This window comes from Lithobates pipiens, unplaced genomic scaffold (assembly GCF_037356315.1).
Source record: "Lithobates pipiens isolate NorthernLeopardFrog02 unplaced genomic scaffold, aLitPip1_a1.2 Scaffold_28, whole genome shotgun sequence".
Lineage (NCBI taxonomy): Eukaryota > Metazoa > Chordata > Amphibia > Anura > Ranidae > Lithobates > Lithobates pipiens.
Genome location: NW_027507789.1, coordinates 225,137,487 through 225,160,799, shown reverse-complemented (window position 1 = coordinate 225,160,799; position 23,313 = coordinate 225,137,487). Strand labels below are relative to the sequence as shown.

Here is a 23,313-nt window from a genome sequence, read left to right as displayed (position 1 = left end):
TGGGCCCCTCCCACAGCTCTGCTCCCTCTCCATATGCAGGGTGTATTGGTCTGGTCTCCGCCCCTCCTGTAGTGGGTGCAGTCTGTTTGGCCCCTCCCACAGCTCTGCTCCTTCTCCATATGCAGGGTGTACTGGTCTGGTCTCCGCCCCTCCTGTAGTTTTTCTGTAGTGGTTGGGGCTTCTGTTGGGCCCCTCCCACAGCTATGCTCCCTCTCCATATGCAAGATGTACTGGTCTCTCCGCCCCTCCTGTAGTGGGTGGAGCCTGTTGGGCCCCTCCTACAGCTCTGCTCTCTCATTCCTAATGCAGGGTGTACTGTTGTGGTCTCCACCCCCTCCTGTAGTTTTCTGTAGTGGGTGGGGCTTCTGTTGGGACCCCTCCCATAGCTCTCTCTCCCTCTCCCTCTCTCTCTCTCCTATTGCAGGGTGTACTGGTCTGGTCTCCACCCCCTCCTGCAGTGGGTGGAGCCTGCTGGGCCCTTCGCACAGCTCTGCTCTCTCTTCTTATGCAGGGTGTACTGGTCTGGTCTCCGCCCACCCCTGTAGTTTTCCGTTATGGGTGGAGCCTGTTGGGGCCCCTCCCACGACTCTGCTTCCTCTCCTTGTGCAGACTGGTCTTGTCGCTGCCCCCTCCTGTTGGTTTCTCTGGTGGGCGGAGCTAACTGGGCCCCCTCCCACAGCTTTGCTCAGGCTATATACAGCACAGTGATGATGTCACCGCTACGTTTACAAGGTATTATCTGGGTTTGTATAGATGTTTGGTGCACACGATTTGGATTTATATCCTTTGCGGCTATTGGGGAGTTCACCTTTTTTTTTATTGCGTGATTCTACAGCCAGATGGTCATTTGTAGAATCCATTGGGAGCTTTTATGACGCCAGGAAACATGTGCATCCTTTTGATGTCGGCATAAATCATTTTCCAAACCTCGGGTGCCCCGGTGGCTCTTTTGTGTTGTGCCGGCGCTGTGTGTACCTGGCCTCGGGGTCTGTCCTGCCCTGCCTTCGCTTGACTCTCCCGTAGCCTCTATACATCAGTTTTTCTGATGATTTCCTGTACAGGTGCCGTAATGTGCTCACGCCACAGATATGCGCACACGGCGCGTCCTTGGTCGCCACGTCCGGAGCCTTCGGAGAAGCGGTGAAATGTTTAGTGTTTCCTGATGGGTCCCGTTCCCATAAATTGATCCGTATATAGCAGCGGCAGGAAGGATGTGCCGCATGGGTTCCCCTGGAACATCTTTCATCGCCGTCCTGATTGCACTGCGACTTGATATCTCTTTGTTTAGTTACCCCTGAAGGTGACGCGCGGTCCTTATACACATACCATGGAAGGGGGCTCTGCGTCCTGTATACACGGGCTGTGATGGTGGAAATTAGTCTGTGGGGGGACATTAGAGCGTAAGCTCCTCTGGTCCAGAGACTGATGTGACTGGCTCAGTGTCCTCTGTGCAGCACTGCGGTATATGTCAGTCACATCCGTGTCTGGGGGGGGGGGCATTAGAGTGTAAGCTCCTCTGGTCCAGAGACTGATGTGACTGGCTCAGTGTCCTCTGTACAGCACTGCGGTATAGGTCAGTCACATCCTTGTCTGGGGGGGAGGGGGCATTAGAGTGTAAGCTCCTCTGGTCCAGAGACTGATGTGACTGGCTCAGTGTCCTCTGTACAGCACTGTGGTATATGTCAACCGCATCCGGGGGGGGGGGGTCATTAGAATGTAAGCTCCTCTTGTCCAGAGACTGATGTGACTGGCTCAGCGTCCTCTGTACAGCACTGCGGTATAGGTCAGTCACATCCTTGTCTGGGGGGGAGGGGGCATTAGAGTGTAAGCTCCTCTGGTCCAGAGACTGATGTGACTGGCTCAGTGTCCTCTGTACAGCACTGCGGTATAGGTCAGTCACATCCTTGTCTGGGGGGGAGGGGGCATTAGAGTGTAAGCTCCTCTGGTCCAGAGACTGATGTGACTGGCTCAGTGTCCTCTGTACAGCACTGTGGTATATGTCAACCGCATCCGGGGGGGGGGTCATTAGAATGTAAGCTCCTCTTGTCCAGACTGATGTGACTGGCTCAGCGTCCTCTGTACAGCACTGTGTTATATGTCAGAGCTATAAAAATCAAACCGCTATATTTAAAAAAAGAGGGCTACACTGGGTAAAATAAGTATTGAACACATCCAGGGGCTATTGACGTGACCTTTTTTTTTTTTTTTCACCACATGTCGGTAACAACCCCTACCGTCCATACATACAAAGACACCAAAACAGGACACAGGGAATAAGTACTGAAGAAAGGGAGGTGCAAAAAGGCAATCTTGCCCCTCGTCAGTGCAAATTAATCTCAACTGATGGCCTATAAAAAGGTGTCTCATTACTAAGGTAAAGAAGATATTTGGGGGGGGACGCACCCCAAAAGATGCATTAAAGGTGGTGCAGCCATAAGACCGTACAACGGAACAAAATATTACAGCGCACACATGCAAAAAAGGCCATTTACCTCCAGCAAGGCTTATTTAAAACATTATCAAAAAATAGGGGGATTTGGTCACCCCATATTGCTATACGGTGCTTAAGCCCACTTACTGCGACAAAGTACCCCATAATTAGGGGGTCCTACACTATCCATGGGCTTGGAGATCCTGCTTCTGGGGAGAGCAGATATAGTGAGTGCAGGCTCCTGGGGAGAACAGGTATGAGTGTAGGCTCCTGGAGAGATCAGATATAGTGAGTGCAGGCTCCTGGGGGGAGCAGATATAGTGAGTGCAGGCTCCTGGGGGGGAGCAGATACAGTGAGTGCAGGCTCCTGGGGGGTGAGCAGATACAGTGAGTGCAGGCTCCTGGGGGGGGAGCAGATACAGTGAGTGCAGGCTCCTGGGGGGGGAGCAGATACAGTGAGTGCAGGCTCCTGGGGGGGAGCAGATACAGTGAGTGCGGGCTCCTGGGGGGAGCAGATATAGTGAGTGCAGGCTCCTGGGGGGAGCAGATATAGTGAGTGCAGGCTCCTGGGGGGGAGCAGATATAGTGAGTGCAGGCTCCTGGGGGGGAGCAGATATAGTGAGTGCAGGCTCCTGGGGAGAGCAGATATAGTGAGTGCAGGCTCCTGGGGGGGGAGCAGATATAGTGAGTGCAGGCTCCTGGGGGGGGAGCAGATATAGTGAGTGCAGGCTCCTGGGGGGGGAGCAGATATAGTGAGTGCAGGCTCCTGGGGAGAGCAGATATAGTGAATGCAGGCTCCTGGGGGGGAGCAGATACAGTGAGTGCAGGCTCCTGGGGAGAACAGAGATGATGAGTGCAAGCTCCTGGGGGGAGCAGATATAGTGAGTGCAGGCTCCTGGGGAGAACAGAGATGATGAGTGCAGGCTCCTGGGGAGAACAGAGATGATGAGTGCAGGCTCCTGGGGGGAGCAGATATAGTGAGTGCAGGCTCCTGGGGAGAACAGAGATGATGAGTGCAAGCTCCTGGGGGGAGCAGATATAGTGAGTGCAGGCTCCTGGGGAGAACAGAGATGATGAGTGCAGGCTCCTGGGGAGAACAGAGATGATGAGTGCAGGCTCCTGGGGGGAGCAGATATAGTGAGCGCAGGCTCCTGGGGAGAACAGAGATGATGAGTGCAAGCTCCTGGGGGGAGCAGATATAGTGAGTGCAGGCTCCTGGGGAGAACAGAGATGATGAGTGCAGGCTCCTGGGGAGAACAGAGATGATGAGTGCAGGCTCCTGGGGGGAGCAGATATAGTGAGTGCAGGCTCTGGGTTTAGTAACACTTTAATTTCTGAACGTATTTGTTTTGGGGATTGTAGGAGTTTTTTTACCCACATGTGGGGAAAAATTCATGTTAATCGCACCTTTTAGAAATATATTTACCTAGAAAAAATGGTGACGTGTTCAATACTTATTTTTAGGGTTGTCCCAATACAGATACAGTATTGCTATTGGCATTTGCGGGAGAACTTGAACTCGCACAAATGCTCCCAATGCCTAATCTGATACCTGGGAACGAGGCGACGTTGCTCGCCCTCGGAAGTCAGGGGGCGGAGCGGAGAGCGAGTCCTCAGCAGGCAGGTTGATTTGGTTGGTAAGTAGGCTTGGGTTTTTCCTGGGCGTTCCCCAGGCTTTGTTACATGTTTCAGCCGTCCAATGCCGCTTACTGCGATAGCCATCTGTAGTTGCGGGTGGTGGTGAGTTGTGGTTTTTCATATCACATTGGTGTTTGTATTGGTCCAGCAAGGCACCAACACCTTTGCAGCCATTGTATTATATGCTGGGTGTTTGTTGTGCTCCTGTACCTTTAAGAAGGGGTGGCTCCCCTTCAGTCCACCTTCCCTCATCTATCCATCAGAATGCATGTGCCTGCACTGTGGGCACATTCATAGTTTAGTGTTAGGACCACAGATACCAGGGTGCCGTGACGAGGCTCTGTGGCTTACGCATGCGTTTGCAAATGTGTGCGGACTAAACCCCTGTTTTTAATGCATACTGTTAGACAGGTTAATTTGATTGTCTGGAAGCTGGTTGGTAAGTAGGCTTGGCTTTGTTGGTCTTCGTGGAACTAGGTAGGCAGGCCGGGGTGCAGGGCACAGCCGCATGTTCCATCCGAATCGCTGACCGGAGCAGTCCCATTCGGTAACATAAGTGACGTTTCGTGTCTCCATCAGAGGTTAAATATTCCGACGCCCATCTTGGTACACCCGGCACTCAGCCGTAGTAAGCCAGCGGCGGACATCTTGTTACACCCAGCCCATATAGCTCGGGCTGGGTGTAACAAGATGTCTGTTGCTGCTTACTGCGGCCGAATGCAAGGTGTACCAAGATGCGCGTTGCACCATATACATACTATATGATAAATATAATGAATGATGAAAGGAAGGATTTTGCAATGACATATGCCACCATATAGCACTGCAAAATCCTTCCTTTCCCCTCATCATGCATTTCATTTATTAAGCCAGGCCAGCAATTGCCAAATCAGTGCTGCATTTTAGTGCCCATCAGTGCCACCTATCAGTGCTAACCAGTGCGGCATGTTAGTGCCCATCAGTGCTAACTAGTACGGCATATTAGTGCCCATCAGTGCTAACCAGTGCGGCATGTTAGTGCCCATCAGTGCTAACCAGTGTGGCATATTAGTGCCCATCAGTGCTAACCAGTGCTGCATATTAGTGCCCATCAGTGCTAACCAGTGCTGAATATTAGTGCCCATCATTGCTAACCAGTGCTACATATTAGTGCCTATCATTGCTAACCAGTGCTGCATATTGGTGCCTATCATTGCTAACCAGTGCTATATATTAGTGCCTATCATTGCTAACCAGTGCTGCATATTGGTGCCTATCATTGCTAACCAGTGCTGCATATTGATGCCTATCATTGCTAACCAGTGCTGCATATTGGTGCCTATCATTGCTAACCAGTGCTACATATTAGTGCCTATCATTGCTAACCAGTGCTGCATATTAGTGCCTATCATTGCTAACCAGTGCTGCATGTTGGTGCCCATCAGTGCTAACCAGTGCTGCATGTTGGTGCCCATCAGTGCTAACCAGTGCTGCATGTTGGTGCCCATCAGTGCTAACCAGTGCTGCATGTTGGTGCCCATCAGTGCTAACCAGTGCTGCATGTTGGTGCCCATCAGTGCTAACCAGTGCTGCATGTTGGTGCCCATCAGTGCTAACCAGTGCTGCATGTTGGTGCCCATCAGTGCTAACCAGTGCTGCATATTGGTGCCCATCAGTGCTAACCAGTGCTGCATATTGGTGCCCATCAGTGCTAACCAGTGCTGCATATTGGTGCCCATCAGTGCTAACCAGTGCTGCATATCCAGTCCGCTCGGTGCTCATCAGTGCTGCCTAATCAGTACCAGAAGGTATCATTAGTCTGTATTGTGCTTTGCAAACTGTCACATGACAAAAAAAAGTATCGGTATCGGCGAGTATCGGTACTTGTACTCGGTCTTAAAGGGGTATCGGGACAACCCCTACTTATTACCCGCTGTGTAAAGAAACTAGAAGGAAAAAATAAAGATAAAAGCTGGCACATCTCTTCTGAAGAGCTCACACTTGTATCTATTGGGGAGGACAATGTTGCAGAATTGCCAAGTCACAGAGCAATGAAGGGTCAGCGGTTGTTACAAAGTGAAATGTTTGTCTGCAGCAGATAATCGCACAAGAAGAATCAGAAGAAACCAACAAAGAACAGGCCTTGAATGCGACTCTACAACCTCCTAGACGGGAACCTCCGAGTAAGTAGAACGCTGTGAATCTGGCTGTTTCCTAGTGATCTATAAATACAAGATTCATCCTGGAAGAATTTCAGCCCCGGATAATTCCACCTACATGGAATAATAGAACTGTTGGCATCGCTGTTTGGATTCGGCACGGCTGTGCTGGCGTGGGCATATCTGGCAGCATTAGTGATGGCGGCCCACCGGTATCCCAGATACCCCGAGAGGCGGCTAAGCGTCTTGTCTTTCCTGCTGTGAGAACGGGTTGCTCTATTTTCTCCTTCTACTGATATTAGAATTTAATTAAATCTCAAGCAACCTCTGTTGATTTCCGGTTAATGACCCGTTGAACCCCCCCCCCCCCCCCAGTGCTCCCCCTCTGTGCCCTGGTGTCCTGGGAAAAAGGCCCTTGTTTCCTTGACTGGTGACAACCCCCCAGAAATGCCCCCTCTGTGGATATTATTCCATCGCTGTGCTGTCGCACCGTGAGCTCAAGAGAATTGAATGAGGCCCTTCCCCCCCAACCCCTTTATTTTGCTGTAAATGAGGCCTTTTGTGGCTTGCGGCCCGATTGTTGATCTGTACGCCGCGCAACAAACAAACTGAGAGAAGCGCAACACAAAGGAAATCGCACAATTGTGTGTTGGCATGAATGCACTTTTGTGTCACTTGCTGATGATTGAAACATTTTAGAACAATTTGTATCTTGGAAAAAAGAACTTGCGCTGTAAAAATGATTCTCAGGGTCGGCTTTCTGTTGGTGCGGAGACGGCCGACGTCCATTATCCTTCCTTGGAGGTGCAGGGCCAGAAAAACAAAAAATAAAGGGCGATTTGGTGTTCTTTTGGTGTAGGAGGCGTCACGTGTGCCAGTCGGGATTTTCCCAACTCGGTGTAAATGTAAAAATATCCAATGATGAAAAAATTGCCAAAAATTGTCAACAAAATTGGCCTCGGGTTTTCTTACTCCCAAAAGGACACCTTCCCATTCATTTCAACAGCCCGTGTTCACATCTGAGCGTTCTGTTGCCTGAAGCAAAGCGCCTGTCGCTCAAAAAAAAATGACAGGAGCTTCTTTTTTTGGCAGGTTCCAGGCATTTTACTGATTTTACATCGGTGAAGTTGACCGGTGCAAAACTCGGCAAAAACCCACCCAAATAACACCTATAAAATAGAAACCACTCACCAGAATTGGCAACATTGTTACACGATTGAAATGAATGTGTACCGTATTTATCGGCGTATAACATGTTCTGGCGTGTAACACGCACCTCAAGTTTAGGAGGGAATTTAAAAGAAATAAACATTTAGGAGGGAAGTTTAAAGTGGTTGTAAACCCTTACAACACACTTTGACCTACAGGTAAGCTTAGATTAAGGCTCACCTGTAGGTCCAAGAAATATCTCCTAAACCTACACGGTTTAGGAGACATTTACCGAAAGACAGGCACCGCTGTCACCGAGCGCGCCGCCATCAACGGTGATATGCCGCGAGTGGCGGCCCCCGTGCGCAGTGACATCATCGCGGCTTCGCCGAAAAACAGCGGCGGAGCTGGAAGACCCCACCGAGAAGATGGATGCTCCGGACTACAGGGGGCAGCGGTGACTTCGCTGGCTCCTGTGTCAGGTAAGTGTCACATAATGGGCTACTATGCGATGTGGTGCGATGCGATGCATAGTAGTCCATTATGCTTTACCTTTGCAGGGAATGAAAGAGGAAGCAAACCCATCAGGGTTTACTTCCTCTTTAAGGAAAAAAAACTTACATTTAAATGCCCATCAATGCAGCCTTGTCATTGTCATTTGCAGCCTTGCATTGCAGCCTTGTCGGTGGTTTGCAGCCTTGTCAGTGTCTTTGCCATTTTAAAAATGGCGCCACCGAGATACAGAGCGGATGTCCTGTGTATCTCGGCGGAGCTCGTTCTCAGCGGCTTTTGGGTATTTTCGGCCGCACTCGCCTATTTTCGGCCCTTGTCGCCCCTTGTCGCCTATTTTCGGCCCTTGTCGCCTATTTTCAGCCCTTGTCGCCTATTTTCGGCCCTTCTCGGCGGCTTTCGGCTTTCCGAAAGCCGCCGAGAACGGCCGAATATAGCCGAGAACGTCCGACTATACCTGAAAGCCGCCGAGAGCGACAGGCAAGGTTAGGAACGGTGGGGGATCGGCGTATAACACGCACCCCCGATTTCCCCCCTGATTTTAGGGGGGGGAAAAAAGTGTTATACGCCGATAAATACATTCATTTACCAAGATTTCCTTGTTAGAGTCGAATTCCAGACAAAACTTTTCTTGGAGTTCTGGATGAAGTGAACGTATGGGTATTTTTTATTAAAAAAAAAAATTTTTTGTCTCGTTTGGTGGGATTTCCAAATGGGGATCAATGATGGCATTAACCACTTCAATACGGGATACTTTTACCCCCTTCCTGCCCAGGCCAGTTTTCAGCATTTGGCGCTGTTGGACATTGAATGACAATTGTGCAGTCATGCAACTCTGTACCCAGGGGAGGCCTGTCCATTAAGGGCGCACGGGCGCTGCCCACGCATCTGTGCATCCAGCCCCTTCCAGGTCCCAAGATTCATGGATTCCAATGGGGTTTTTGTTTTTAGCACCTGATCAGAGCCAGAAGCTCTAATAGGCTTCAAAATACGGTGGGCTCGGGGTGCAGAGGGTGCACTCTGAGCCCACCCAGATGAGTTTAAATGCGAATGAATATTCACTATTGTAACAGTGATCCTCCTCCTGGGCAATCAGTAAGCGGGTCTTGACCTGTCACCCGATTGGCTGTAAGGACAGGTGATCCTATTGGATGCCTAGGAGTAGGGGAGGAGACACATGACGGAATGAGCCGCTGCTCGATGCCTGCCACCTAGATGGGATAAGTGTCCAGACTGGCAGACAGCGAGCTGGGGGGGGGGGGGGTGTTTGAGGTGCTGCCGGCCACCGGGGTAGGTGGTTGTTTGCAGGTGCCACTGGCTGTACCCAGATGACATTTTTATCATTGATTTCACACAAGTAGAGCTTTTTTTTTCTGGTGGTATTTTATCACCCCTGGGTTTTTTATTTTTTGATAAAGGTGTGAAAAAAATTGCCAAACATTTTGAGGAAAAACAAATATTTTTTTCTTCGTTCTCCATTATAACATTTTGCAAATTCTGCTACATTTCTTTCATAAAAATAACCCAAATCAGTGTGTATTATTTAGTCTGTAGGAAAGTTTTATAGAGTCTGCAAACTATGGGATATATATTTAAAAACTGATGTACTGATGTATTTGTGTGTGTGTGTGTGTGTGTGTGTGTGTGTGTGTGTGTGTATATATATATATATATATACACTAACCATACTTTGTGGACTCTATAACTCTCCTACAGACTAAAAAATAATCAGACCTGATGTACTGAAGGCCTTTCTCATTTCTTGAGGAACAAAAATGTCAGAACGCTAATATTACCCCTTTTTGGGAAGTAGACTGTCCAAGGTATTTAGTAAGAGGCATAGCAAGTATTTTTGACGTGTTTGTCAGATTTTTTTTTTTTCTTTTTCATAATTTTTTTTTACATGCTGTCAACAGTGCAGTACAGCGTTGTCATGTGACTAGTGTGGTGATGAACCAGGGACACTGACTGGTGACTGCGTATGTAAAAAATAAAAATATTTTCTTTATTTAAAAGAAAAATAATTTGTCTTGAATGCTGTGATCAGAGCAAAACAGTGGCATAGCCTCGCTGTACTACTATGGGGAGATGATCAGGATTTTTTTTTTTCTTGCTGTGATTGTCTATAACTGCGAATATCGCTGTTCTAAACAACCATTTTTACTGAATGAAATTAAGTCAGCATGTATTGTGATTAGCTGTGATTGGCCACAGATGGTATGTGATTGGCCCTGTCTGTACCATGTGATCACTGCGGCCAATCGCAGCAAGCAACACAATACTACACAATGAGTGGCATGAAACAAAGCCGTTCATTGTGTAGAATGTTTACGTAATCTGCTGTGATTGATCACAGCGATCACATGGTACCGGGGCCTATACACCGATCTGTCATTCGCTGTGTTCGGGGGACACAGCGGGTACCGGTCAAGCCATAGCCAAGACTGCGGCCTGTGGGGATGTCCTCCCAGAATAACAGGGCCCTGGCCCGTCATTTTACAATAGGCTGGGCGGGAAGGGGTTTAAATCTGACAAGTTTTAGCTTTTTTTTACTTTTTGGTTGCAAACGGCCAGCCCACTTTCTGACACTCCGACCACAAAGGAAGTTGGACGGATCGTCTTCATAGGGACTCCGGAGGGGGTCATAGCAGTTCTTCTGCCTTGTAGCGCTGGGGTGCTTGGTTCAGGTTCCTGTCCAAGCTGATGTCTATATTGGTCCTAGTATATGTATGTACGTGAGGTAGGGACCTTAGATTGTAAGCTCCTTGAGGACCGGGACTGATGCGACTGTACAGAATATAATTTTGTTGCTTTATGAATTTCTGTAATAAAGACTGGATGGGCTATCTGGAAGAATTTCTTTATGCTTATACCAGGGCGATGTATACAGACCTCTATAGACACCATGCTGTCCTCTGCTGATGTGTTTGGAGAGATTAATAGAGACTCTTTTATTATCTTTATGTGTGTGACGGATGACTAATTGGTGAACAGGCACTCGTCCAATAATGGAGAAGACAAGTTTGTTCCTGTGACTGATCCCGTAGACCTTCACTCAATCCTTTCTATCTCCATGATCATCACTCAGCTTAAAGCACAGGAGAGTTTTCTGGTACACGCTGTTTTGGTGTTGGTGTACCCCGGAGGGCACAGTGCCCAATCCCACTCCCTGCGTTCAGGGGCAAGTACTTGAAACGCAGGTATTCTGTGCCCCTGAATGTATAGGGCCCTAAACACAAGTACCCCCCACAGTACAACATTCAGCCCCATCTAGCTGCAGCAGATTTCCATAGACTTTGATGGACTGGAGGCAGCGAGAGCCCCCTGGGTGCACAAAAACGCCACGATCACATGCACAGCGGGTAGACATCCCCATGTATAAGGGGCTCAATGCAGACGGTATCTCACTTCCCATAAACTGTAAGTTTATTCCTCACACCCTCTCTGTCACATCGCACATTTGAATTTCTAGAATTATATACAAGGCGAGGGGGATCCTCCGTTAAATTGGACAAAATCTGGGGGTTGGGGGGAGATGATCTCTTGTCCAGCTTATGTTAACAATAGCTATCAGTAGGGATGAGCTTGAACATTGGGTGTTTGCTGAACACCGAACAATAGTGTCGCTGAACTCCCCATAATGCACTGCGAGATCGCACAGCAATTTGGAGGCTCTGATGTTGGTTCCCAGGTGGAGGAAGAGAGTAACGTGAGCTTAGAGAGAGGGGGCGACACAGAAGGACAAGAAACTGGCAGTCATGTTCCTCAAACTACAGCATACTGCCACGTTTGCTCCAGTGACGAGGAGGGAGAGGATGATGAGGTCACTGACAATACTGGGGTGCCTGTGAGGAGGAGGAGGAGGCACAACTCCATTGAGGCAAGATGTCCTTCAGGGGTCAGCTTAAGGGCGGTCACCCTACTGCATCACACCGCAGAGCTCTGCAGGTGCAGGGCACTGCTGACTCCCCACTGACTTTTAAAAGTTCCTTGGTGTGGGCCTTTTTCGACACATGTGCAGCAGATCACACCATTGCTGTTTGCAACCTATGTCTGAAGCGGATCCAGCGTGGCCAGAACAGTATCCGCTTGGGCACCACATGCTTGACCAGACATGACGACCTCCCATGCAGTCTGTTGGCAGCAGCACATGAAAGATCCACATCAAAGAAAAAAGCAGTCTTCTCCTTGCTCCTCATCTGCGATCTTCAACCCCACTATACTTCCAGTCCCCTCAACCTGCACTGAGAGGAATGAAGGTTTAGTAATAGTTGTCACAAGTACTTGCAGCCATTCTGCTAGCAGTACACCACCAATTGATTTCAGCAGGCAAATTTCCCTACCCCAGGTGCTGAACCGTAAAAAGAAATTCTGTCCCAGTCAGCCACATGCTCGGCATCTAAATGCTAGCTTGGCTAAATTGCTAGCACTGCAACTGCTGCCTTTTCAGCTGGTAGACTCAGCCCCCTTTAGTGAATTTGTGGAATGTGCTGTACCACAGTGGCAGGTTCCAAAACGCCATTTCTTTTCCCGTAAGGCCATTCCGGCTCCCTACTGCCATGTGGAAGGCAATGTTTTGGCCTCATTGGACAGGGTGGTCAGCAGTAAGGTTCATATTACCGCTGACTCGTGCTCCAGCAGGCATGGGCAGGGATGTTGCCTTTACGTCATGGCACACTGGGTAACTCTGCTGGCATATGGGAAGGATGCAGAATATTGTTCAGTGTTGGAGGTTGTTTCGCCTCCACACCTCCAAAAAGCTAGTGGTGATTCTGCCACGTCTGTATGCTCCCCTCCCTCCCTTCTTTTCTTCCTCTATGGGCTTTTCTGCAGAATTGTCCTTTGAACTAGCAGTGCTCCCTAAACGCTCAAGGGGCTATGCAAGCATTCAGGCAAAAAGATGTCTTGAGTTTGTCTGCCTAGGGGATAGGAGCCACACTGTGGCAGAGATTCCTTAAACTCTGCAGGGCCAGGCTCAGCGGTAGTTGATGCCACACCAGCTTCAGCCAGGAATGGTTGTATGCGACAATGGCACCAATTTTCTCTCCGTCCCTCCAACAGGGACACTTGACCCATGTTCCATGTTTGGCACACATCCTGAATTTGATGGTGCAGCATTTCTTGACCAGGTATCCAGGCTTACAAGATCTCCTGAGGCAGGCCAGAAAAGTCTGTGGTCATTTCCACCAATCATACAATGCCAGTGCTCAGCTGGCTGACATTCAAAGGGAATGCAACCTGCCCATCAACCGCCTCATTTGTGACATGCCCACTAGCTGGAACTCAACGTTAGCAATTCTGCAGCAGCTACAGAAACAACAGAGGGCCATCAATGAGTACCTGTCCGAGTATGGCACCATTGCAGGGTCAGGGGAGCTTGGCTTCTTTTCGCCACCCCAGTGCTCAAAGATGCACATCGCCATTTGAGGAGGCAACAAGGATGGTGAGCAGCGACAATGCATGCATCAGTGACAATGTCCCTCTAGTCTTCCTACTGGAGCACGCGCTTCGTGGAATCATGGGCAGGGCACTTGAGGCAGAACAGCGGGGCGAAGAGAAGGACTTCTCCTTTCCCGTTAAGGCCCCCTTTATCCAGATAGCATTCCTGTGGGCCTGCCAAACACGCAGGAAGAGGAGGATTGTGTCAGCTTGGATGTAGAGGATAACATGAGCAGGCTTCAAGGGATGGTTTTCAGTCCCCAGAAACCCAAGGAGTTGTACGTGGCTGGGAGGAGGTAGTTACGGATCATGTGATCCTTAGTGACCCAGAGGACTCAGAATCGAATGCCTCTGCAAACTTACACTGCATGGCCTTCCTGATTCTGCAAAGCCTGCGAAAGGACCCTAGAATTCTTGGTATTAAGAAAAGAGATCATTACTGGCTGGTGCAACCCTTCTTCCTCCACGTTACAAGGGTAAGGTTGCAGAACTCATCCTGCCTTAGCAGAGGGAGCAGAGGATGAAAAATCTTCAGGAGGCCTTGAAGAAAAGTTTGTGTAACACATTTACAGACCCTGGGAGGTTACCGTTTCCTGGTGCTGGATAACGTGTTTCTGAGGCTTCGTTCGGTCAGAGGAAGAGTGGTGGAGAAGCTGGCCGGCTGACAGATGCCTTTTAAACAATTTTTCAGTCCTCAGCGCCAAGGTCTGATAGGTTTCAGCAACCATCGCCAGCGTCTGTATTATATGGTGCCGGAATATATCTAGGGACAAGAGCAGACTTTGACACCTTTTCCAACAGAGCATCCATGGGCCTTAAGGTTGGACCACTGACCAGAACTTGCTCAATATGCAATTGAGCTACTGGCCTGTTCTGCATCCAGCGTGCTTTCTGAATGCACATCCAGTGCTGATGGAGGGTTTGTAATGGATCAAAGCGTGTGCCTGTCCACAGACTCAGTTGATAGGCTCACATTTATAAAAATGAATCAGTCCTGGATTAGCGGCTATCAAGTACCTGATGCTGATGTAACAGATCCCTTCAAGACTGCTTATGCTGCCTATCCTGTTCCTCCTCGTGATGCTAGCTTTCAACAATATTTTTGGTTAAGGGCATCACCACCACCCGAAGCCCAATTTTTCTACCCCTTTTTAACAGCGGCATGTACAGTAATTCAAATTTTTGAAATAATATTGAACAGCAGGGCCCGTTCCTGCGCCCAACAAGAGTAACTGTGAGGGGTTACCGTGTTCTTTCACCACCAACACCTAAAGCAGAGTATATAGTGCAGTCCGTATAGTGTGTGTGTGTGTGTGTGTGTGTGTGTGTGTGTGTGTATATACATATATATATATATATATGTACTGCAGTTCAGAGTATAAAGTGCGCTCAGTGTAGTATATATAATACAGTACAGGGTATACAGTGCAGTGTACAATCTATAATATCGTTTATTGAAGTTGTTAATGAGTTCCCGATTGGCTCACGCAGATATACTGCAACAGAATGGCTCTCCTGGGCAAAATACCGTATGGGTACGTAGGCTAGCATTCAGTCCCACTCCAAAAGCCTCTGTCCCGGGCGAGTCTGTCAGGACCGCCATTACTAGTGTAAATTGCATGACTGCGCAATTGTCAGTTAAAACGAAGCAGTGCCAAATTGTAAAAAAAAGTGCTCTGGTCAGGAAGGGGGTAAAATCTTCCGGTGGTTAAGGGGGCTCTATGACAGAATAAAAAATAAAATAAAACGGCATGGGTTCCGGGTCTGGTATGGATTTTGATTTTGATGCCATAAAAAAAAAAAAGAAGAGTTCCCCTAATAGCCAAACCAGACCTGAAGGGCCTGCTATGGACTGGGGGGGGGGGGGGGGCTTCTTTAAAATGTATATTGCCAGGATCTGGCAATGCATTACAACCGTGAGCAATTTTAAATGACATTTTTTCCATTAGAAGTGTAATTTTGCTGCGGTACTGTTAAAAAACCTGGAGGAAAATGCGCTACTTTACAGGCAGACTAAGGGGACCCCCAGGCACGGTATTTGAAGGAATATTTCATTTTTATTGTTTCACTTTAAGCATTCTTAACTGATTGCCGACCAGCTGCCGCAGAATGGCACATGGCTGGGTGAAACTATGTTAACTTACATCGCTTCGTCTTTTAGCCACTAGCGTGCGCCCAGGGCCGATGCGCCCTACGGGCTCCCGTGATCTCTCATGACAGTGCAAGAACTGGGATATAAAGTATGAACACCTCCCTCTCTCTCCCCCCTCTCCCCTCTCTCCTCCACTCTCTCTGCCCCCCTCATATGTGTGCCTCGTATTGTGGGATGTATGGGGGGGGTTGTGGGAGGTGGAAACTGAAAGAAAGTTGTTGAAGTTGGAATGTCTGATTTGTCTATTAACTTGCATTATAACTGTTATTTGTTCTGTTTTACAGTCGGAGTCTTGAAAATGCCAACCGTGCCATTAACGGTGAGTACCAACTCAGCTCTACATACATAACGTGTGCCTTCTATCACCTCCATGCCAACCTTTTGTCTCTACAATTTTTTTTCTCTCGCTTTCTCCTCCTCCTCCATCCTTCCCCCCTCTCTCTCTCTCTCTCTCTCTCTCTCTCTCTCTCTCTCTCTCTCTCTCTCTCTACCCTCGCTTTATCTCTCTCTTCCCGCTCCCTCTCCCTCCCCTCTTGTCTCTCCGTGCCCCCCCTGCCTTTCTCTCAGATTAAGACAGTGTGTCTCCTCTCTCCTCCACTCTCTCTGACCCCCTCCTCTCTCGCCCCTCCTCTCTCGCCCCTCCTCTCTCGCCCCCTCTCTCTCTGCCCCCTCTCTGCCCCCTCTCTCTCTGCCCCCTCTCTCTCTGCCCCCTCTCTCTCTGCCCCCTCTCTCTCTGCCCCCTCTCTCTTTGCCCCCTCTCTCTCTGCCCCCTCTCTCTTGCCCCCTCTCTCTTTGCCCCCTCTCTCTCTTCCCCCTCTCTCTCCTCCGCTCTCTCTGCCCCCTCTCTCTCCTCCGCTCTCTCTGCCCCCTCCTCTCTCGCTCTCTCTGCCCCCCTCCTCTCTCGCTCTCTCTGCCCCCTCCTCTCTCGCTCTCTCTGCCCCCTCCTCTCTCGCTCTCTCTGCCCCCTCCTCTCTCGCTCTCTCTTCCCCCTCCTCTCTCGCTCTCTCTCTGCCCCCTCCTCTCTCGCTCTCTCTCTGCCCCCTCCTCTCTCGCTCTCTCTCTGCCCCCTCCTCTCTCGCTCTCTCTCTGCCCCCTCCTCTCTCGCTCTCTCTGCCCCCTCCTCTCTCGCTCTCTCTTCCCCCTCCTCTCTCGCTCTCTCTTCCCCCTCCTCTCTCGCTCTCTCTTCCCCCTCCTCTCTCGCTCTCTCTTCCCCCTCCTCTCTCGCTCTCTCTTCCCCCTCCTCTCTCGCTCTCTCTGCCCCCCGCTCTCTCGCTCTCTCTGCCCCCCGCTCTCTCGCTCTCTCTGCCCCCCGCTCTCTCGCTCTCTCTGCCCCCCGCTCTCTCGCTCTCTCTGCCCCCGCTCTCTCTGCCCCCCGCTCTCTCTGCCCCCCGCTCTCTCTGCCCCCCCGCTCTCTCTGCCCCCCCGCTCTCTCTGCCCCCCGCTCTCTCTGCCCCCCCGCTCTCTCTGCCCCCCCGCTCTCGCTCCCTCTGCCCCCCGCTCTCTCTGCCCCCCCCCGCTCTCGCTCTCTCTGCCCCCGCTCTCTACCCTTTCTCAATATTTCTCTCTCTCTCTATATATATCTCTCTCGATCTCTTCCCCCCTCCCTCTCCCTCCCTCTCCCTCCCTTTTTGTCTCTCGGTGCCCCCCCCCCCCCCCCCCCGTGCCTTTCTCTCGGATTAAGAAAGTGTGACATCACCGCCACTCAGTAATTTCACACTCCACAGACACAGCGCTGCACACTTTATGGCGCTCACATCTCATTTTAATAACACTTTTCTCAGCCTCAAACACTGAATTAATTATTTCAGGGGGAAAAAAAATGAGAATCCCTTTTTCTGATGCTCGGAGCCGTCTCCCGATTCCTCGAATAATTGAATTCTCTGTTTTCTTCCCCTTGTGTTTCTTTGTTGCGTTTTCTGTTTTGGTGATTTATGCGTCTAATTAAATCATAACAAGCTGTAGTGATAGCGCATTTCCTTGCCTTATTCACATACCCGGGAAAAGCGTGTTAATTAGCTTGAAAGAGTGACTTGGTGGAACAAATACATCACTATGCGATTGTCGCATGCGATGTTTGCGAATGCCATTAATAGAGCAAGTGACAGTCTTATAGAATTATAATTAAAGTAATAACGGAATGTAATTAATAACAAGACACCGTTACTGTGAATTTAACAGGAAATATAATTAACTTTGTATTTTATTGCCGTGTTTCAGTCTTGGAAGATGTCAGGAAGTGATGATATTGTACAGACTTGTGTGCGCTGTAGCAATAGTTTGCATCAGGGGCCTCAAAATGGCTATTACTCCACATGCGACTCTTCCTCCTCTTGGGTCTATTGCTTTCCCTATTAAATTGTATGCTCTTTGGGACAGTTTTTTTTTTTTTCATTACAGGTATTTTGCATCTTTGTGGATATTGAAAAGATTAGTCCATCCAAAACGTTTTGGTTGATGCTGGAAAACCTGACGCTCTGTTAGAGACTGTATTGTTGAGACCATTATGAGGGGTTCCCACCATCCCTGTGCTGAGTTCCCAGGTCTGTACACCCGCTGTGCCCATTATGAGAGGTTCCCACCATCCCTGTGCTGAGTTCCCAGGTCTGTACACCCGCTGTGCCCATTATGAGGGGTTCCCACCATCCCTGTGCTGAGTTCCCAGGTCTGTACACCCGCTGTGCCCATTATGAGAGGTTCCCACCATCCCTGTGCTGAGTTCCCAGGTCTGTACACCCGCTGTGCCCATTATGAGAGGTTCCCACCATCCCTGTGCTGAGTTCCCAGGTCTGTACACCCGCTGTGCCCATTATGAGGGGTTCCCATCACCCCTATGCCAAGTTCTGAGGTCTATACACCAGCTGTGCCCATTATAAATGGTTCCCACCATCCCTGTTTTGGGTTCCTGGGTCTGTACACCTGTTGTGCCCATTATGAGGGGTTCCCACCATCCCTGTGTTGGATTCCTGGGTCCGTACACCTGCTATGCCCATTATGAGGGGTTCTCACCATCCCTGTGCTGAGTTCCCGGGTCTATACACCAGCTGTGCCCATTATGAAGGTTTCCCACCATCCCTGTGTTGAGTTCCTGGGTCTGTACACCTGTTGTGCCCATTATGAGGGGTTCCCGCCATCCCTGTGCTGAGTTCCCGGGTCTTTACACCTGTTGTGCCCATTATGAGGGGTTCCCAACACCTCTGTGCCAAGTTCAGGTCTATATACATGCTGTGCTCATGAGGGGTTCTCGCGATCCTTGTGATGAGTTCCCGGCTCTGTACACCAGGGGTGGACTGAGAACTCATGGGGCCTGCGGGCAATAGGAGATTATGGGGCCCCCAGGCAATCCGAGATTATGGGGCCACCCAGTATACATACACACAGTATAGAATAACACAGTATACACATACATGTATACACAGTATACACAGACATGTTTCTATTGGCTGAGAAGGTACTGGAGAGTTGGGGCAGCTATAATCTCAGGATATTTAGACCAAAGGGATGTCGGTAAGGGACGTTTCAGAGACAGGTGTAAAAAAAACCACAGATTTCTACATACTGTCCCTGGTTTTACTGAGGCTGGCAACCCTGATGGGGCCCCCTAGTGGCTCGGGGGCCCTTGGGCAGTCCCCGACAGGCCGAATGGTCAGTCCGCCCCTGTGTGCCCCTTATGAGAGGTTTCCACCATCCCTGTGCCAAGTTCCCGGGTCTGTACAGCTGTTGTGCCCATTATGAGGGGTTCCCACCATCCCTGTGCTGAGTTCCCGGGTCTGTACACCCGCTGTGCCCATTATGAGGGGTTCCCACCATCCCTGTGCTGAGTTCCTGTGTCTGTACACTTGTGCCCATTATGAGGAGTTCCCACCATCCCTGTGCTCAGTTGAATGAATGAATGAATGAATTAAATAATTATATAGCGCACAATGCGAACTGAATCGCCTCTAGGCGCTGTGGCGAGCTTTGATCATCTGCTAGAAGAGGAAGGTCTTGAGTTTTTTCCTAAAAGCCAGGTGATTTTCTTCCAGGCGAATGTTGATTGGTAGAGCATTCCATAGCCGAGGCCCTTGGACAGCGAATCTCCGATCCCCCTTGGATTTATACCGGGCTTTGGGCACGAGGAGGAGGTTTTTGTTGGCTGATGGAAGACTGCGGTTTGGTAGTTCCTGGGTCTGTACACTTGTGCCAATCTCTGAGCTGAGTTCATTGGTCTTTACACCTGCTATGCTCCATTATGAGGGATTCCCTCCATCCCTGTGCTGAATTTCCTGGTTTGCACACCGGCTGTGTTTGATAAAAGGCTTCTACCATACCTGCTAGATTTTTGTCTTTTTTTGTTATGGAGAATGTTAGAGGAGGGGGAGGTGAAACAGACAAGAGGGCGAGCATATCCAAAACTCCCAGGTAGACTTCAGTGGTTGTCCGTTTTTGGCAGGGAAATCTCGCACATAAGAAGCCAAGGGGTGAGTCCACCTACTTTACACCACCTCTGACTTTGGGTAGACTGACCCTTTAATGTTGAAAGGTCCCTCCGCCCAAGAAGACTGTAGATTGAGTTTATCACATTCTGGTGGTAGGCCGAATCACATGATGATAATCCAAATATCTCTCAGGACCTCCAATGGTGAAAGTGTCCACCTACTTCCACCCAGCTAAGTGATGGTGTTGGTGGCCTCGGTGGCCTTGGATGGAGCTGGTAATGACCTATACACAGAACGCCAGGAAGATATTTGTGATTAATATTTTCTTTTCACATCAAAACCATCATACCCCTCTAAGCTTGTTTCGGGGCTTTTCTTCCTGCCTGTTATTTTACAAAATGGCGCCACCTTCATTGGTAAAACCAGTAATAGGACCTATTGGCAGGATTAAATGTCTCGTGACCATGTGGTTAATCGACTGTCGTTCTTCTCCCCTGCAAATATTGTCTTTTATTTTTCCTCCTCCTCCATCCACAGAGGTTTTACTCTTTTTTTTCTCTTTGGAAAGCCCCCCCCCCCCCTTTTGAATCGCTGAGCTGGTCTTCATCAATCTAGGATGACGCGGGGTTGTCTTTTGTACGGTCCCAAATTACCATGTCAATGTGGCAATCAGCATGCTGGTCTCATCTCGATCCCTCATTTCTCATTAACCCGCTAATTTTTCTTTTCTCCCCTCGTTGACATTCGGAGCGAGGTGACTCCATGCTGGAAGTGGCGCCGTAGAAGATTTGGTTGCAGCGGCGTGGAGAGTTTACAGCTGCCTTCTGTGTTAAGTATCCGATTTAGTGGGTAAAAATATTCACAGCTGTTTCAATGGGTTCAGAGAAAGGGGGGTAGCGGGGCGGGGGGGTCTCTGAGCTGGGGGTGGGGTGCGCGTTTAGCCTCTCGCTGCGCTGTCGAGGGCCTGTCAAGACCTTGGCGGGTGGAAGAAAGGGGGGTAATTTGTCAGAGCCATAGAAGGGAGCTGTTTGCCACCAAAGTGAAAAGGGGAATTAGATCATTGTGCAGGGCCTGACACGCCGCCTCTCCCGGGGTGCCTGGCTTATAGAGGAAGGATGGCTTCCAGCTCTGCATTCCTGATTAGACAGACCCAGGCTGGTAAAGAGGACCTGTCTTCCAGGCCGGAGAGACTCGCAGCCCTCTAATATATTACAGTACATACTGGTATTATTGGAAGTCTGGAGATCCGACCTGGAGGAGGTGGGGGGGGCTTATTGGGCCCAGGGGCGGACTGACAATTCATGGGGCCCCCAGGCAATCAGAGATTATGGGGCCCCCAGGCAATCAGATTATGGGGCCCCCAGACAATCAGAGATTATGGGGCCCCCAGACAATCAGAGATTATGGGGCCCCCAGGCAATCAGATCATGGGGCCCCCAGGCAATCAGAGATCATGGGGCCCCCAGGCAATCAGAGATCATGGGGCCCCCAGGCAATCAGATTATGGGGCCCCCAGACAATCAGAGATTATGGGGCCCCCAGACAATCAGAGATTATAGGGCCCCCAGGCAATCAGAGATTATAGGGCCCCCAGGCAATCAGAGATTATGGGGCCCCCAGGCAATCAGAGATTATGGGGCCCCCAGGCAATCAGAGATTATGGGGCCCCCAGGCAATCAGAGATTATGGGGCCCCCAGGCAATCAGAGATCATGGTGCCCCCAGGCAAACAGAGATCATGGGGCCCCCAGGTAATCAGATCATGGGGCCCCCAGGCAATCAGAGAATATGGGGCCCCCAGGCAATCAGAGAATATGGGGCCCCCAGGCAATCAGAGAATATGGGGCCCCCAGACAATCAGAGATTATGGGGCCCCCAGGCAATCAGATTATGGGGCCACACAGTATACACACACACAGTATACACACACACAGTATACAATCACAGTATACACAGACATGTTTCTATTGGCTGAGAAGGTACTGGAGAGGCGGGGCAGCTATAATCTCAGAATTTTCTGACCAGAAGGATGTCGGTAAGGGACATTTCAGAGACAAATAAAAAAAAAAACAGATTTTTACATACTGTCTCTGGTTTAACTGAGGCTGGCAACCCTGATGGGGGGGGGGGGGGGGGCCCTAGGGCAGTGCCCGAGTGGCCGAATGGTCAGTCCGCCCCTGATTGGGCCCCATTCACACCTCCAGCGTTTTGGAGCTCAACAATTCTGGAGAAGTAAAAACAAAAAAAAAAACAAAAAAAAAAAACTGTTCTCTGTGGAGACTGTTCACATCTCCAACTCCAAGTTGTCTGAAGCCAAATGCTCAGAGCACGATGTACTCAAGCTTTTTTTTTTTTGTAGCTCGAATAGGGCGGGTTTGCGCGGGTTTGGTGCGTAGAAATGAATGGAACCGCGCCGTTCGAGTATTTGTGCGCATTTTTGCTCTGTTTTCTGCTCAAATTAAGAAAATGTAAAACATATAAAATAGTAATATATAAATTAATAAATGTAAAAAAAAAAAAAAATACACAAATAACTAAAAATCACCATAAATAAAACAAATGAATAATGTGTTAACAATACATAATAATCCCAAACCTTAAAAAAAAAAAAAAAAAAAAAAAAAAAAATGAAATGCATTATTAACAACAAAAATAGTAATATAATAAACACCCAAACCTGAATTTTTTATAATTTATTTTGTGTTGGGATCAGGGTGTTTTAGATTATAATTATTTATTATTATTATTATTATTATTATTTTTATATAGATAGATATATATATTAATATTATTTATATATATATATATATATATATATATATATATATATATATATATATATATATATATATATATATATATATATATATAGATAGATAGATAGATAGATATTAATATTATATATATATTAATATATTAATATTATATATATATTAATATAATTTATATATATATATATATTAATATAATTAATATATATATATATATATATATATATATATGTATGTATTAATATAATAAATATATATATATATATATATATTAATATAATAAATATATATATATATATATATATATTAATATAATATATATGTAGATTAATATAATATAATTTTTTTATTTTTTTTTAAGGGGGAGACCCATTTCACGCTTCTACGATCTGAAAGTCGGGAGACTTTGCCGCTACAAAACCTCTGTAATCTAGAGGTCCATGGACCCTCAAGCCACATCAAAGTCGGACCATGCGGCTTGAGGGTCCATAGACCTCTAGATTACACAGGTTTTGCTTCAAGTAGCGGCAAAGTCTCCCGACTTTCAGATCGTAGAAGTGCAAAAGGGGCCTCACCCTTAAAAAATAAAATAAAAAAATAAATAAAATATAAAATTATAATTATTAACTAAACACCCTGATCCCAACACAAAATAAATTAATTATAAAAAA

The 23,313-nt window shown here is 48.4% G+C and overlaps 1 protein-coding gene across 1 annotated transcript in view; it reads left to right on the top strand.

Annotated features, from left to right (window-relative positions):
- The window catches only part of SULF2 (sulfatase 2), a gene marked incomplete in the record, with an annotated part of 294,975 nt that overhangs the window by 50,985 nt on the left and 220,677 nt on the right, over positions 1–23,313 (top strand). The window contains 1 exon segment of the mRNA XM_077460607.1: positions 15,742–15,776.